Source organism: Canis lupus, chromosome 22, assembly GCF_048164855.1.
Source record: "Canis lupus baileyi chromosome 22, mCanLup2.hap1, whole genome shotgun sequence".
NCBI classification, from domain to species: Eukaryota; Metazoa; Chordata; class Mammalia; order Carnivora; family Canidae; genus Canis; species Canis lupus.
Window position 1 is genome coordinate 4,007,244 of NC_132859.1, and position 18,104 is coordinate 4,025,347.

Here is an 18,104-nt window from a genome sequence, read left to right on the forward strand (position 1 = left end):
CTTCTGTTTCACCTACATTGATTTGGTTTTTTTTATCCTCACGATAATACTGTAGACAATCTACAGTTGATATTATGTGGCCTATTTTGCAGGTGAGAAACCAGGTTTCAGAGAGGTCTAAGGGCTTTCCAAAGTCAGGATCAGTAGATGGTCCTTGGCAGGCTTTCCTTCCTGACCCAGTTTGTTGCTACTGTGATTCCAGAGAAAATGAATATTCTCAAGCTGAGTAACACCAATGTCACATAGAGGATAGGAAACAAGAACAAAATTACATTTAGGTTTCAGTTATTTGTAAAAGATGAAAGATAGGCAATTCACCTGTAATTTCTAAGCTATAGTTTTTAATTGCTCTTTATTTTTCATTTAAGGGTTTTAGTTTTGGTAATCTAGGTTTGAGGGGTGATAGTTCTCTCTTAAACTGCCTTAATTTTGGGGTGCCCAGGTAGCTCAGTAGGTTAAGCAACTGCCTTGGGCTCAGGTCATGATCACAGGCTTCTGGGATAGAGCCCGACAACAGGCTCCTTGCTTAGAGGGGCGTATGCTTCTTCCTCTCCCTCTGCGTGTGCTCTCTCTCTCTCACTCTCTCGCAAATAAATAAATAAAATCTTAAAAAACTACCTTAATTCGCACTTCCTTCTAATTTAAACAATAGATACTTTAAATATAATGTACTGGATACTGAGAGATTTAATAAGATTTTAAAAAACAAAGATATAATCTACATAAAGTTCGGCTACATTTTGACCTTACATATTTTCCTTACATGTATGGATTTTCAGAATAAATCCATGTACAATTTCCAAATCTAGGGTTATCAGGGCAAGAATATATCTGATCAAATGAGATCATGAAATTTAAAAAAGTTTTGAAACATATCAACTACTATACTCTATCATTGAAGATGGTAAACCTTTCTTCAATTCCTAGAGGCCTATATCACAGGGAAGACTATTTTTCTGAGGATTCTCTTGTTCCCTGAGGATTCTGACATCAACAGTATAAATAACAAGAAGATTTTTTTCTATCTATTCTAGAAATGTGTAGTTCTCTTTGTCATTTTACAATGATAAATTTCAGGGAATAAATTTAAGAAATATCCTTGTCATCTTTTCATGAGATGAGAAATTCTTTCTTTGTCTCACAGAGTTTGGAGGACTACAATTGTAAGTTCAGCTACTACACACCGTAATTAAACGAGAAATATTTCTAAAATTTACCGAAACATAATATTTTGAAATTATAGGATACAATGTTATCTCATTTAACATTAAAGCTGATTTTAATCACTGATTTTAGCACAGTGATCTATATCAGTACATAATAATAGGCTGTTTGAAAGTCATAGCACACGGCAGGAAAACAGAAGGATAATGACAAACATTGGTAGTGTTAAAGTCAAACAGAAATGCAAGTTATGATAATAACAGTATTACATTAAAAGACAGTATGTGCCAGCAGCTGCAGTATATCAGGTGCCAGGCTAAGCACTTTGTTTACTTTATCTTATTTAGTCCTAACAACAATTCCATAACATAGAGACTTAGAGAATTACTGTATCAATTTTATATATGAAGAAAAAATGATTCGTAAAAGATTAAGCAACTTGCCCAAGACCACATATTTATTGAGTAGTAGAGCCAGCATACCATGCAGGGGAGCCTGGATTTGCAGCTGTCCCTATTGTAATTATAGAGTAATTCTGTTAAGCATATATGGCACATTTATATACTAGTGCAGCACTGGTATCCTACAAAACACTAGTGAAGGCGAATGGTATTCTTTATCAGAAAGATCCCATGGCCAAATTATCTTAAGAAACCCTGCATATCAAAATCCCTTCTTGCAGATTTATAGTGCACATTATTATATGGAGGCCCAAAGAATTCCTGCAACAAATAATTCTGTTTAACTAGAATTTTTCAAATGTGTGTGAGTATGTACGTACGTGTGTGTGCGCATTATAACACTTTGTGAATTTCTCATGATACATAGTTTAGGAAACACAACGCTCATATTTTTTTTTTTTACCAATATCCCAATACTTCAGGATAGGTATTAAAATCCAATTCAAAATTTGCCATTAAAAAAAAAAAACTATGGAAATTTTTCAACAGTTTTTTGCCTATAGCTATCATCCCTAGTTCACCCATGTCCCATTTACCAGCATGCTAGACCTATGAATGTATAATACTCTCTAGGATGTCTGCAAAATTAGGAAGCATAGGACAAACTTACTGTTAAACAATGTTTGACTTTCTTTTCTTTTTTAAGATTTTGTTTATTTATTTATTCATGAGAGACACAGAGAGACAGAGACACAGGCAGAGGGAGAAGCAAACTCCATGCAGAGAGCTGGATGCAGGACTTCATCCTGGGTCTCCAGGATCACGCCCTGGGCTGAATGAAGGCGGTGCTAAACCGCTGAGCCACCTGGACTGCCCCAATGTTTGATTTTCAAATATCATGTTCAACATATTTCCAGATGGGATACTTCTGAAATTAAAGATATGAGTCTAATTGTTCATCTAGCACTTACAGACTTTTGGATTCCCTATGTTACTATTGTGTATCAGATTACTCTAACCTGAGAATTACTGCTAATGAGGAAAATGTGGAAAAAGATTTATCAAAGCAAAACTTCCTCCAGTATGTAAAATGAGTTGCTATTTGTATTAGAGAGCTACCCATTACAGGAAGTAGTCAAGAAAATGTTGACCCTCCTTGTTACGCATGATATGGATATATTTACATCCTTCATCATCCCATACCTAATGTCAGAGCACATCTTTGTACCCAATTCCCTTCCTCTCCAATGCATCCACTCTGTATCTACCAGGAGTATCTTGTATAGAATATCACTTCAATTATAGACTTTCAGGCTCCGTGTTAGCAAATCAATATCTCTAAAAGTGAACTCTATGGAGTATAAGCTCCTCAAAATGCACTTGCTATTTCAACAGAGAAAAAGATTCCAGTCAAGAAAGTTAGAATTATCCTGGATTAAATAAAGTCAAACTCGTCCCTTTACTGTCAAGTCTGTTAATTATGAATCTATGAGAGGAGGACATATTGTGCAGTTTCTGAAATTTGTTTGACAATGGAGACCAGTTATCAAAGAGCATCTCATAGTCCCAGCATTCTTTAGAAGTCATTTGAAAAACGGCTTACTTGAAATAAGAAAAGCAAGTTCTTGTGCCTGGTTTCAAGGTCATTATTGTTTGGCTGCATTCTCTTTTGTTCAGCCTTATTTCCCAACACTCTCCTTAATAAGTCCTTCATTAAACCTCCCTCTTTACTCTATCCCATGTGTGCTACACTTATTACTGCTTTATTCATTTACTAAATATTTATTGAACATCTTTTATATATTATGCAGCATGAAACACAATCCCTGCCTTCCAGTGAGAAAGGAAACAGGCAGGATTTGTGCATAAAAATGAGTGCTCTGCTGTTGGTGGGAATACAAACTGGTACAGCCACTCTGGAAAACAGGATGGAGGTTCCTCAAAAAGGTAAGAATAGAACTACTCTATGACCTGGCAATTGTATTACTAGATATTTATACAGAGGACACAAAAGTGGAGATTCAAAGGGGCACATGCATCCCAATGTTTATAGCAGCACTACCAATAATAGCCAAATTATGGAAAGAGTCCAAATGTCTGTCAACTGATGAATGGATAAGGAAGATGTGGTATATGTATACAATGGAATATTATTTGGAAGCCATCAAAAAGAATGAAATCTTGCCATTTTCAACAACATGGATGGAACTAGAAGGTATTATGCTAATTGAATTATAAGTCAATCGGAGAAAGAGAAATATATAATTCACTCATATATGGAATTTAAGAAACAAAACATAAAGAGTAAGGGAAGGAAAATAATATAAAAACAGAGAGGGAAGCAAACCATAAAAGACTCTATAACAAAGAGAACACACAGAGGGTTGTTGGAGGGCAGGTGGGTAGGGGGTTGGGCTAAATGGGTGATTAAAGAAGGCACTTGCTGGGATGAGCACTGGATGTTATATGTAAATGATGAATCACTAAATTCTACTCCTGAAACCAATACTACACTATATGTTAACTAACTTGAATTTAAATTTAAAAAGGGGGGCTCTGATGGAAGGAAATAGTGGGTTCTACAGCAAGCATAGGCAAACATCTAGCCCAGCCTTGAGAAAGCTTCTCAGAAGAAGTATCATCAGAAATAAAGAAAGATGAGTGAGCGAGCAAGGTGGGGATAACAGGAAACATTGCAGGCAAAAGGCATATGCAAAGAAATGAGAAAGACTATGTTGAATTGGGTACCATCAAATTGATCATGTGGCAGTAATGTACTCTATGTGGGCAAAGTACACAGCAATAGGTTGAAGGCAAATTTTGCTGGCCCTAGCATACCTTCCTATAGGATTTAGATTTTATCCAATTATATAGGCAAGAGATTGGCAAACCCTTTTCTGTAAAGTGTAAGAGTAAAAATTTTAAGTTTTGTGGGCCATATGGTCTCTCAACTATTCACTGCCATCACTGGAGTACAAAAGCAGTCATAGATAAGGGGTAAACAATGGATGTTCCTGTGTTCCAATAAAACTTTATTAAACAGCAAATGGTAGGCTAGATTTGATCGATGGGCTGTAGTTTGCCTCACCCCCATCCCCTCTATACTGAACTTTGTTTCTCAAAGTTTTATTTGAGGTCCAGCAGCAGCAGCAGCAGGAAACTTGTCGACTCCACTGTATACCCACTGAATCTGAATCATTTAATTTAATGTGCTTATTTAAGTTTGAGAAGCACAACTGGTAAACATTGAATGGTTTTAAGCATACAAATGATATAATCAGCTTTGTTCTAGCTGTAATGTGAATCTTTGGTTTGGTCAATGTGAATATTCCCCATCCAATATTTTCCATATCTGCAAATCATCTATTGTTCAAACCCCAGTGTGAATCTATACCTTCTATAAAACCAGGGGCAGCCAACCTGAAATGATCACTTCCTTCTCTGATATCTTAGAGCACAAAAACACATTTTACCACTTAAGTGTTTCTGTGAATTTTCATAGGTCATTTTCATAGGTCATAATCTGCTCAGGAATAAGAACTATATCCACCCGTGCATTTCCTACAAAATCTAACAATAAAATTTATGGAGTTAAAGAATGCATTCCAAAAGAATGTGCTAGTTTAGTAATTGGTGTTGATAATTTAGACTAGGGCCACAGAGATGTTAAGTATAGCACTGGTGTTGTCTTGGGGGCATGGTTTCATATTTCACAGAAACCTCCTATTATTGGGCTGGGAAATTCTCTAAAAAGTACACCTCTAAGCCATGAGTACTCTAAGCTGCAAGATGGCTGGGTCAGAGGTATTATAAGATTCAGAACAAACTCATCAAAAGTTTTGGCGGGAGAAAATCAACTTGGAACAAGGGCATTATTTTTGGATATTTCTTTAACTCTTAAAAGTCTGATCTTCAGAAATAGCAATCAAAACTTTGTTTCACTATAAAAAAAAAAAAGGCCTGTACAATTCCAAATCAAGGCTCTAAAGTGTGGCTGCGTTCACTTGAGGCATTTATGGAATTTGTTATAATCTTATAACTATCAATCGAAGGTATCCAGCATTTCAGGGTCATCTCATTTTCTCTTATTTGGTGAAGGGGTGTTGGTGGCTAAGGTGACCCTGAAGCCCTCATTCACAACCCTGGTTCATGCTACATAAAAAGGAACGTGAACTTTAAGTTCTTCAGGAAAATCCCTTAGGGTACCTGCTAACTCCTTCTATCTGGACAGATAAGATTACCTTCTAGAATAATTTACCAGAACCAAGATTCTGGGGGCCAGGACTAGGGATGAAGTAGAATAGTGCCAGTCTATAGGCTGTAGAACATAAAACCCAAGAGAAAGAACTGAAAGAGAGATTATCTAAGGGTAAAACCAGAATCAGAATGACTATCCTGTCCAGTACAAAAAATCTGGATAGTTACAGAAGAACGTAGAACGACATAGCAGAGTAAACACATGACCAAAGAGTGGAAAGCAGAGCCAGGAGTGATTCCCAGAGGTATGGGAATACAACTACAGGACTTAATGGGGTGCCAGAAATCTTTCTTGTGGAAGAGAAGCTATTACAGATGTGCAGCATTTTGGAACAATAGGAGTTTGGTCTAAGTTGAATATAGTTCATCTAGTTCTATAGAGTAGAAGATGGAGAAGATGCTCTATTTAACCCAATAGTTGCCTCCATATAATGATTATCAAAATATTTTTAAAATTTTTTTCATGAGTGGTTTTGGGAAGATTTAGATTCATTAACTTTTAAAAGGAAACAGCTTTTTTATTTATTTATTTATTTTTTTGGGGAAACAGCTTTAAAATCCCTTTTCTGGCCAACTAAGACCTTCCTCATGCTCATCTAGAATGAGGATTGCCACATAGAGAAGTTCCATCAGAATTAAGATCTGGCAGCCCCAGTTCAATTTAATGACTAAATATTATAAGGTTTTCTTCAAAGAAATGCCATTAGGGAGGCATTAGAAAAGCAATGGTTTAGCATTTCAGAAACTGTCTATGAAGATGGTACCATAAATTATAGTAATGGAATAAAAGTTAACTTTGAGCACTTACAATATACTAAACCTCAGCACTCCATACAGATGATCTCATTGTTTTCTCACAGAAGCCTTTTAAGTGATATTATACTCCCCATTTTACGGATGAGGAAACTGAGGTACCAAGTGGCAGGTTCACACAGAGCCAATCTGACCCTCGGCTTTTAGCCAACACATAGAATGGCACTCCACCATACTGTGTAACTCAATAGCCTATAGAATCTTGCCTTCTTAGGTGATCACTTGCCTAATGAAAAAGAATATCATCAACAGTACCAAAAATTGTTTGAGACATTCCTATTTTATGAATAGTTTCACTGAAATAAAATACTTTTAAATTCACAAAGTTTCCAAATATCAATGAGCTTTTTTCTCACAAAATCAGCCTTAGTTCTGAAACTTGTAAGTTGATTTATTTTTGTGTTTATAAGGCAGATAGGCCTACATGTTTTTCTAAATAGAACGTCCTTCCATCAATTATCTTTAGATATCTTTCTGTAAAAAAAGAAACTAAGATTCTAACAATACTGAATTTAATTAGCATGCAATGATTTACAGAACATTTCAGCATTTTAGCCCAGAGTTTCTATACGAATGTTTGAGATTGGAATATGACAAAGTTCAATGAAAAATAAAGATGAATGTGCTGAAAATACAACAACTAATTGATATAGACATGGTGAATATTAAACCAAGAAGCTCATTTTAAACAGAATGAAAATGTTTTATTCCCTATAGAAATCTATAGGGAGGGGCACCTGGGTGGTTCAGTGGTTGAGCATCTGCCTTTGGCTCAGGTTGTGATTCAGGGTCCTAGGATTGAGTCCTGTTCAGGCTCACCACTGGGAGCCTGCTTCTCCCTCTGCCTGTGTCTCTGCCTCTCTTGTGTCTCTCATTAATAAATAAATAAAATCTTTTAAAAAAAGAAAAAAATCTATAGGGAAAATGAGAAAAAGTTATTTATTAAAGAAAGTGACTATTTTTAACTAATTGATTTTTTTAGATGGGGCAGGGAGCAGAGAGGAAGGGAGAATCAAGCCAGCTCCATGCCCAGCATGGAGCCCGACACAGAGTTCAATCTCACAACCCTGAAATCATGACCTGAGCAAAATCAGGAGTCTGATGCTTAACCAGCTGAGCCAGCAGGTGCCCCAGAAAATGACTATTTTTAACAGTATATATATGTTTACTTAAGTTATCCTTAAGAAACATAGAAACTACAAAATTTTGCGTAGCTATTCTGATTTACAGATCTTGTTTGGAATGAAAAAGAAAAACTACTTTAAAACATCTCATTTTCTTATTCCTTTCAAATCACTCTCAACTGTATAATTCATCTTTTACAAACTTATTTTCATAAACTCTGAGTTAGAATAGAAATATGGATCACTTAATAAAGATTTTTACTGTAAGTATGTGTACAAGGTCCTTGGAATATTCTGAGCTTTCAGGATGAATAAATTAAGCTATTGAATATAAATTATGTCATGGGTATCTGTTCCTTTACACACTTTATCAAAGAAACTGTGTGATACATATTGCTATCTCCATTTCATAGATGAGAAAGCTAAGTGGTTTATTCAAAGTCACCACAGCTAGTAAATAACCATTTGATTATTCTTATTCTGAATATTTCTGCCTTCTTACTGACATCAAGAAGAAATCTTTGTATCATATCAATCTACAAGAATCTAGAGTATGGGACACCTGGGTGGCTCAGTGGTTGAGCATCTGCCTTTGGCTCAGGGCATGATCCTGGAGACCCAGGATCAAGTCCCATATCAGGCTCCCTGGATGGAGCCTGACTCTCCCTCTGCCTATGTCTCTGCCTCTCTCTCTCTCTGTCTCTCATGAATAAATAAATAAAATAATTTAAAATAAATAAATAAATAAAAACATGAACTTTTATAAAAAAAGAATCTAGAGTAAAATAAGAATTAGGTCAGAAGAAATGGTAATGATTATAATGATATTGATGGTATTTAAAAACTTATTACAATAAATAAAATAAAATAAAATAAAATAAAATAAAATAAAATAAAATAAAAACTTTTTACATGCCAGTCATTATGTTAAGAATCTTATAGGCATCGTTTCATTTAATCTTAAGAATATCATATGAAATAAGTAAATAAGACTATCTCCATTTTATAAATAACAGAGACAAAAAAAAAGTTAAGAAACTTGTCTCACTCCAAAATTAAATATCTTAATCTCCCCAGAATTAGACATGAAATTGTGCACTATTTTTAAAAGTAAGATACAAAGATGAAAGAGGCATGGATACTTAATCTTTCAAGGAGCTCATAGTCTAACGGGGGAGAAAAACTCCCAATTAATGTGATGGAAATAGATATAAAATTCAGTGGGGCTCCAAAAAAAAAAGAGTAAATGGTCATCTTAAGGAAAGAAGTGATGCTTAACTTAACTCTTGAACAATAAATAAATGTGTACAAAATTGGGAAAGAGCATTCTTGGCAAGACAAAGGTATGGATAAAGATAAGAAGGGGTAAAAGAGCATAACATATTTAGGGAAATACTAGTTGCCAATATGAATGGAGAGTAACAATAAGTCAACAAGGAAAACATAGATTTCCAGATGACAATTCTTTCAAGATGAAGGAATTATGGTTTAGCTTTGAATGTGAAATATGAAGACTTATAGGTGAGATGTTTAAGTGTAGAAGTCGAGGAGCCACTCATATACAGGTTTCTGGCTGAAGGAGGCTATACCTGAGTTGGAGAGGTAGACTTCAGCATCATCAGAAATCAGGTGTTAATTGAAATCCTAGAAATAGATTAAGTCACCTGGAAATTTATAGAATAACTAAAGAGTAAGCCTGTACTAGGAATCTTAGGGAAACAATATTTAAGATGCAAGATAGGAGCACAAGAAAGAAAAAGAATAATCAGAGGGCTAAAGAACAATCAAGAAAGCATGACACCTTAGAAGTTAAGAAAGTGAATATATTAAAAAATTGGAAAGTAGTCAACAATGTCAAATGACACCTCGAGGTCAAATAAGAGTGACCAAGTAAAATGCAGATGGTCAAAAGAAATCCACTCAGTAGGTGAGAAGAAAAAGATCAATGATCAATTCACACCAAAATTCTTATGTTCATCAACCCTCTATGATCATCTTTTTAAAAGACTTATTTATTCTCAATGCAGGGCTCTATCTCACGGCCCTGAGATCATGACGTGAGCCAAAATCAAGAGTCAGATGCTTAACTGACTGAGCCACTCAGGTGCCCTATGATCACTATTTTTATTAGTGATCACTATTTTTATTAGTTTCCAAATGTATGCACTAGACTAGTAACTTGCCAAATATCACACAGCTAGTGGGTAGTGGAGACAACACTTGATTCCAAAATTTTGAGATCCCAAAGTCCATTTTTGAACTCTAAACATAAAGGTTGGGTAAAGTTATTAAAATGGTAATGGTGGCTCCCAAAATAAGATGTCTACATCCTCACCCTTGGCACCTGTGAATATTACCTTACTTGGAAAAAGCATCTTTGCAGAGGTACTTAAGAATCTCAAAATGGGGATCCCTGGGTGGCGCAGTGGTTTGGCGCCTGCCTTTGGCCCAGGGCGCGATCCTGGAGACCCGGGATCGAGTCCCACATCAGGCTCCCGGTGCATGGAGCCTGCTTCTCCCTCTGCCTGTGTCTCTGCCTCTCTCTCTCTCTCTGTGTGTGACTATCATAAATAAATAAAATTAAAAAAAAAAAAAAGAATCTCAAAATGAGGACATTCTGGATTATCCAGTAGGTCTCAAATCCAATGACAACTGTTCTTAAAAGAAACACAAGGAGGAGAGAGACCGGGAGAAGCAGCAGCCATGTGAAGACAGACAGAGGCAGAAGTTGGAGTGATGCAGTGACCAACCAAGAGGTGCCTGGGGACACTAGGAAGAGACGAGGAAAGATTCTCTCCTAGAACTTTAGCCCAGCCAACATTATGAGTTCATATTTCTAGCCTCCAAAACTGTGAGAATAAATCTCAATTGCTTTAAACAATCAAGTTTGTAGCAATTTGTTATAGCAGCCTTAGGAAATTCATGTAGTTAATAGCTTGGGCTGCTATAAAAAAAATATCAAAAACTAGGTGGGTTATCAACAACAGAAACTTATTTTCTCAAGTTCTGAAGGGTGGAAGTCTAAGATCACGGTGCCAGCATGGCCAGATTCTGGTGAGAGCCCTTTCCAAGGCAGTAACTGAAGACAGCCAATATCACCTTGTATTCTCACATAGCACACACAGTAAAGAGCTCCTTGAGGAATATAAGGGCACTAATCCCATCCATCCAGCCTCTAACCTCATGACCTTATTTCCTCCCAAAGGCTCTATCTACTTCCCAATACTGTCACACTTGGAGTAGGATTTCAACATAGGTATTTTTGTGAAGATATAAACATTTAGTTCAAAACGGTAATGTGATTTTTGTTTGGTTTTTGTTTTTGTGTTATTTATTTATTTTTTTTTTTTGGTCACATTTTAAAAGAATTGTTCCCAGGAAAAAGGAATTCCATTAATCAAATGAATCATTTTAAAATAAAAACTTCTTGATTATTGCTATTTAAAGGACCTTTACTATGCACATTTAAGAATCAAAGGTGCTTTTATCCTTCAAACTTAGTATCTATCACTGGTGTAGCAAAACCTCATAATAAACCATCAAAACAATGGCTTTCATTTAACGTTTTTGATTATAATAAATAACAAATGCTTCCAGAAAAGTAGAATATTTTAAAAAATATCTTAGTACTTTACAGGAATAATCCACTGTGTCTTCTTTTTTTTAAATTTTTTTAAAATTTATTTATGATAGTCACACAGAGAGTGAGAGAGGCAGATACACAGGCAGAGGGAGAAGCAGGCTCCATGCACCGGGAGCCCGACGTGGGATTCGATCCCGGGTCTCCAGGATCGCGCCCTGGGCCAAAGGCAGGTGCCAAACCGCTGCGCCAGCCAGGGATCCCCCACTGTGTCTTCTTAAATCAGATCTAATCAAAAATTTTAAAGAAAAATGATCTTATTCCACAATATTGAGATATTCTAGCATCATGCAAAACTGACTTATTTTGACTATTTTAGAAAGTATGTTGGTGACACAAATTAAGAAGTAGTAAGTAGTGATCCTCAACCAAAATTTTCCCAATGACTCAAACTCAAGATTTCTAGCATTTAATTTTTCAGGTTTATCCCAACTTCTTTTTTCTGTCAATATATTTTCATTGATGAGGCACCAAAGATAATACATTACCTTTTCCAAGGTATTCTAGAGACCTCATTAGTACTCTTTTCACCAGATTCATAAAAGATAAATGATTTTGCATCATATATGTGGCTTTGTTCCTTTTTGCTATTTGACATTATGACAGATTTTGATTTTAAATACTTTACACATTCAACATAATTATGCCCTATTTTATAGTTTGCTACATTATACTTTAAAAGTACATTATTCATTGTAGTCTGAAAATTTTCAAGTAATAAATGTGAATGTATTAATTTAGTTAACAAAGCTTCAAGCCAAGTAAAAATAATATTAAAATTGATGTATTCTCTGCTAGAACACACACATAATGGCAAACATAAATTAAATTACTTATTTTGAAATCATATTATACTAATTTTATTAGTACATTATATTAATATATCATGGTATATTACATTAATATACTATATTTATTAATATATATACTAATTTTATTTGGTCATGTTGTACTAATATCCAACAAGTAGTGAGAAAAATATCAGAAATTAGATTTTATTTTAATGCAACATAAGTAAAAAGGAATAGGCGATGGGATTAGTGTATGAAAAATAAATACATTTTTAACCTCTTAAGGCAATTTCAAGATAATGTAGTGTTAATGGAAAGACTATGAACTTTTTATTCAGGGAACTATGATTTTCAACTTCTGCACTACCACTAACTAGCTGAGTGATACAGCATAGAGTAATTAACCTCTATGAGACTTTATTGTTATCTGAATCATGGGAGATTCCTTACTTTCTGGGCCACTGTGGAAATTAAATGCAGTAAGTGAATAAGGTATCAATGGAGACTGACAGATAGTAAATAATCACTACATGAGAGACATTGTTGTTGTTGAATCTACCTTTAGGATTTGAAGTGCTATAAGGGGCAATTGCATGATTTGTGAATCTTCCTAGATACGATATCATGCCTTTTCTTAAGATCTTTCACATTCTGAAACCATTTCTTTGTAGATTCACCTCATTGCTTATATGTTGTATTACAGAGAATTAATCACAACTTTGAGATGTCTTATATAACTGACTATATCATTATCATGGGGCTTCTTAATGCTTTTAGGCAACCAAGCTCACTGAGGAAAAAATGGAGTCCATAATGAGTAAAGAATAACATACTTAGGAAATGCTTCCACAGATGTTTTCCTTTTACCTGATATGAGGCAATGATAAGTGTTGTGTACCTCTTTCCATATAGTAGAGTATGCAAACATTGGAATACTGTTCAAAGTGTCAACAGCAGATTTAGTCAAATGTAGCACCTCCCCTTTAAAAAAGATAAATAAGTCAGAGGTTTTAAGTTTGGGAGATTTACCTTCTTTTTTCTGTAGTAAAAATTATTCTTGGGGCACTTGGGTGGCTCAGTCAGTTGAGCATCTGACTCTTGGTTTCAGCTCAGGTTGTGATCTCCAGGTGGTGGGATCGAGCCCCAAGCTGGGCTCTGCACTCAATGTAGAGTCTGCTCCCCATTCTCTCCCCCTTGCTCATTCTCTCTCTCTCAAATAAACAAATAAAATCTTTAAAAAATATATCCTTAAAAAAAGAAAACTATTTATAGGCTTTTGGTCCAAAGTAGTATCTTTCTTCTCCCACAAAAAAATAAGTGGCAAAACCATATAATATCATCTTTTCAGGTGTACTATTTGTTGTCATATCATAACGTTGACAACAAAAATTAAAATTCCTCTGTAAGAACGAGAGAGAACAGAAGCCTAACTAGGCTGGGGTTCTGAGGGGCCAGCTTAAATGAGGAATGAGGTGGGGCCAAGCCTACTCTGAATAGCAAGGAGTGTAGGCAGAAGTGGAGGCAAGAGAGGAGGGCCAAATAAACTGTGGCCAAGACCACAGAGATAATCAACCCCAAAGGACCAAGGCAGAGAGATGAAAAAATGGTTTCAGAGTACTAGGTCTGTAAATAGAGCTGAATATATAAAAAGAATAGATTAAAAAAATGACCCTGACATATAGACCTAGTAGGTAAAAACAGGGGTCTTTTTTTTTTTTTTTAATCTTTCCAGTTGTCTGTGGTCTTATCTTTCCACATGAATGGAGCCATTAAAGGCACCAAATCAGAACAAAGAATACAACCAGGAATGACCATCACTCCCTCAAAAGCACACTTCCCAAATGTTGTTTTAAAAGGGGGGCTTCAGTTCTATCTTCACCAAATATTCTTAATCACTTATATGACAGGATCATCTATTAAGTGACTTCATTAGTCACTTCAAGTTGACACTAAAACTTTCCTCTATTAAAAAATAATAATAATTCATTGCTCTATCTGGAGCCGAACACATATCAGATAAGCCTAGAATATTACTTCTTATCCATATACCAATATGCTAGGAAATTTTCAAAGACTACTAGAGTTGTGTGAAAAGAACTCAAGAGCCAACTTTAAGAGGCTCTCACTAGCCAAAGATGGGAAAATTCAAATATCAATAAAGAAAACTATAATTGATAGAAAAAAAATAAAAATGCAAACCAAAAACTCATAGTAATATTTCAAAGATAACAACTGGTCACGTTTGGAAGATCTTAGGATATTAATTCATTATTTTGAAAACTGGAAAACAAAGGGAAAGAATCTAGAACCTTTTCTGCTGCTTTAAAATATATGATTCCTCATGATAACACAATAGCTGATGAGAGAGTTTCTGTTTATAATTATCACAGCTAATAAATGAAGATAAACTGACAGATTTTTGTAACCTCTAGTGAATTAACAGATCTGGGAAGTTAACATCAATGGTTAATGGTATTACAAAAAGCGAGACACCCAGATACTATGCATCGCCTGGTGGAAATACACATCAACTATGCGGTATTTAGGGGGAATAAAGGTGAACCTGAATCTTACCAAACCTTTAAATAACTATCAATTCACAGAGGACAGAGAAACTTGTTAATCAAGAGCATATGAGACAATCTGATATACAAAATCCAGTCTATGAAGAAGATCTACAAGAAAAATGATGTGTTTCTTCAACAAGTAGACTTTAAGGACAGAAAAAAGACATTTACGGAGAATCTATGGATCAAGAAACACTTAAGAGATATAGCAACTAATCTAAATACATAGATCTTATTTGGGCACTGATTAAACAATCTGTTAAAAAGAAAGAAAAAGTAGGGGTGGGGAGAAAAAGTATTAGGCAATTGGAAAAACATAAATCCAGTCTATGTACTTGATATAATAAACTTCTTATTAATATTTCTTATTTTATATGTGATAATACTACTGGGATTATGTTTTAAAAATCAGTCTTTAGGGGCACCTGGGTGGTGAAGTCAGTTGGGCTCTGAGTCTTGGTTTTAGCTTGGGTTACAATCTCAGGGTCATGAAATGGAGCCCCGATATCGGCTCCACACTCAGTGTGGAATCTCTTGAGATTCTCTCTCCCTCTCCCTCTGCCCCTCCCACTTGTGCTCTCTCTCACTCTTTTTCTCTCTCTCTAAAATAAATAATCTCTCTCTCTCTCTTTTTAAAAGTAGTCTTTATTCTTGAGAGTTACATACCAAAATATCTACAATGGTTTGCAAATCAGAGTTGTCCAATAAATAGTGGTTATCATCATCATTATTATATATTTGACCTGGGAAGCATCCAAAATTAGCACTACTATAAAGACAAAGTAAAATCTTCTTGGAAATGGAGTAAATTGAGATTATGCCAGAAGCATCATCACTGCACACAAGAGAGAGGTGATGCCTCAAAAAAGGAATATTGGAGTGTTTCACCACAGGTAGGAGAACAAATGCTGGGTAGTAAAAAAACAACATCCTACTATATGGAGAAAGAAGGAAACTTTTTTTTTAAGCCTAGTATGTAATTTTACATGAACTAAGATTCAGATAGAGTAGCATTGCCCTTTATAAATTTCAGTTACATCCTAAATCACAGCTAAATTTCTACCCATGCCATAGTCTTTTATTTTTTTAAGATTTTATTTATTTATTCATGAAAGACACACAGAGAGAGAGGCAGAGACATAGGCAGAGGGACAAGCAGGCTCCCTCTGGGGATCCTGATGTGAGACTCGATCCCAAGACCCTGAGATCACAACCTGAGCCAAAGGCAGATGCTCAAGCATTGAGCCACCCAGGTGGCCCCCCATGCCTTAGTCTTTTGCATTGCAAAGCAAAGCATTAATTAGACACTCACGTACTTTCTCTTTTTATCACCTGTAAATATATGTGTATGATTTGATTGTAACAGTGTAAAATCTACCTCCAAAGGAACACTGAATCAAGTACTATCCTTTTGGCTTTTACACTAAACTTGTTTATAAGGATTATTTATGTATTGACAGAGAGGAACATATTGAGCCAACATTTTGATCTCAATATGATCCATGTATTTAAGAAGAGAGAAATGTACCTTTCTGTCACAAATTAACTTAAATATTAATTTATTTACTGATCCTGAAGTATGGGAACCTAGATTTAGACTGACTCTGGAATAGTTTAGTAGCAAGAAACTAATTAAAAAGATTTTCAAAATTTGGTCTTTATAATGACCACCATCCTGTTGGTGGCTGATTTTCTTGAGATTATGATAGTCAAAGGTGTCATTTGGCTTCACATCTGAGCAAACAGCCTTCTTCAATCTCATTCCAGAGTAGAGTGATAACCTATCTTTCTGTATGGTTTTTATTATTATTCAATAATACAGAGGAGATTGCAACAAAGATCTAGTAAACAGTTACCTCTCTTTTAAGTGTTGAAAAACTACAGGGAATAAGTCCCCTTTAGGAGTAGTTGAAAAGTTTACAATTTTAATTTTTTTTGTAGGCATCAAAATCACTCTGAGAACCTGTTATAGATAGGTGCGCCACTCCCAAGAGATTTTGATATGTTGTGTTTGGGTGTGGAGCAACTTGTGAATTATTATAAAGTTCTCTGGTTGATTCTGGTACACATAAAACTTGGAAAATTACTTGAATAAAATATAAATCAACATGCAAAAAAACCCTTAAATTTCTACTCAAAGATGTAGAGTATATGTAATTATGATTAATTTTAGTCAGATCTCACAATTTAGAGTTTTAAGTAGAGCTCTTAAAAATATACATCATTATATTCCTTCTAATGTCAATTTGAGAAGGTGTCAATTTCTCACAATTTATATAAACAGAATAAAATTTCACTGCCAAAGTTGTAGGATAATGTTTTACATGGTATACTTAATATCATAAATACATCCCATTACTGAAAGGCCATAATTTATTTTGCTATGCACATACAAAAATATCTGCACATATCTGACTGTAATAAACAAAACCAAAACCTAAATATTTTAAATTATATTTATACAATGACTTACGACATTCCATTCTGGGGAAAAAAAATGTTAATTTTTTTAGATGGTGAAGATTTCAAAAGCTCTCAATTTCTTTCAGAAGGCAGCCTGTATCAAAAAACATCACTACAGGGGCTGGCTCAGTCGGAGGAATGGGACGTGATTGACCTCCAAGTTGGGTGTACAGATTACTAAAAATAAATAAACTTGAAAAAAAGAAAAAGAAAACACCACCACAGTGATAATTACATTGGCGATGATCAAGTGTAAATTTCTGTTTACTCAAAGCCTTCCTGAAGAATTGTCCAAAAAGTATAGGAGAAACTTGGAGTAAATTAGTTTACAAATGCAACCCACTAATTCAGCAGATATTTATCAGACTCTTGCTTTCCCCAAGCACTGTTTTAACTCCTTGGTATACAATGATGAATCACATGCAATACTGTCCCCACCTACAGTACACAGTGAAGAAGGGAAGACTTTTATCTAAATAATCACTGTATGACGTAATGAACAGTATGACAGTGGTCCAGAATCAATGCTGTACAAGAAAAGAGGCGCTAAGATTTTCCTGGGGGGTCAGGAAAGTTGGCTAGAAGATAGAATAAGTAGTAGAAATATGGCTGACTATAAAAGAGTCACTGGATTTCACACTTCAGATAATTTGAACCTGTAGAGTCATGGTCACATAATATACATATTTTTAGAAAGATTACACCGGCAGCAATGTGGAGATGAATTGGAGCGGGTGAGACTGAAAACAGGAACACTGGGAGAAAGCTATTTTAAGAGGGGAGAATTAGGACAAAGAGAATGGAGAGGAAAGCTGGATGTGAAGATCTTTGGAAGGTAGTATTATTCAGGAGACTTTGGGAGTGATCAGAAAGGGGGTTATGGA

General features: G+C 35.2%; 1 long non-coding RNA gene across 1 annotated transcript in view; it reads left to right on the forward strand.

The window, feature by feature from the left end:
• LOC140613804 (uncharacterized) overlaps positions 1-17,405 on the forward strand; it is a 77,080-nt gene extending 59,675 nt beyond the window's left edge. The window contains exons 2-3 of the long non-coding RNA XR_012014692.1: positions 3,377-3,512; positions 17,307-17,405. This is a non-coding gene — a long non-coding RNA (uncharacterized lncRNA). The remainder of the gene's footprint in view (positions 1-3,376; positions 3,513-17,306) is intronic.
• Positions 17,406-18,104: the final 699 nt, after the last annotated feature.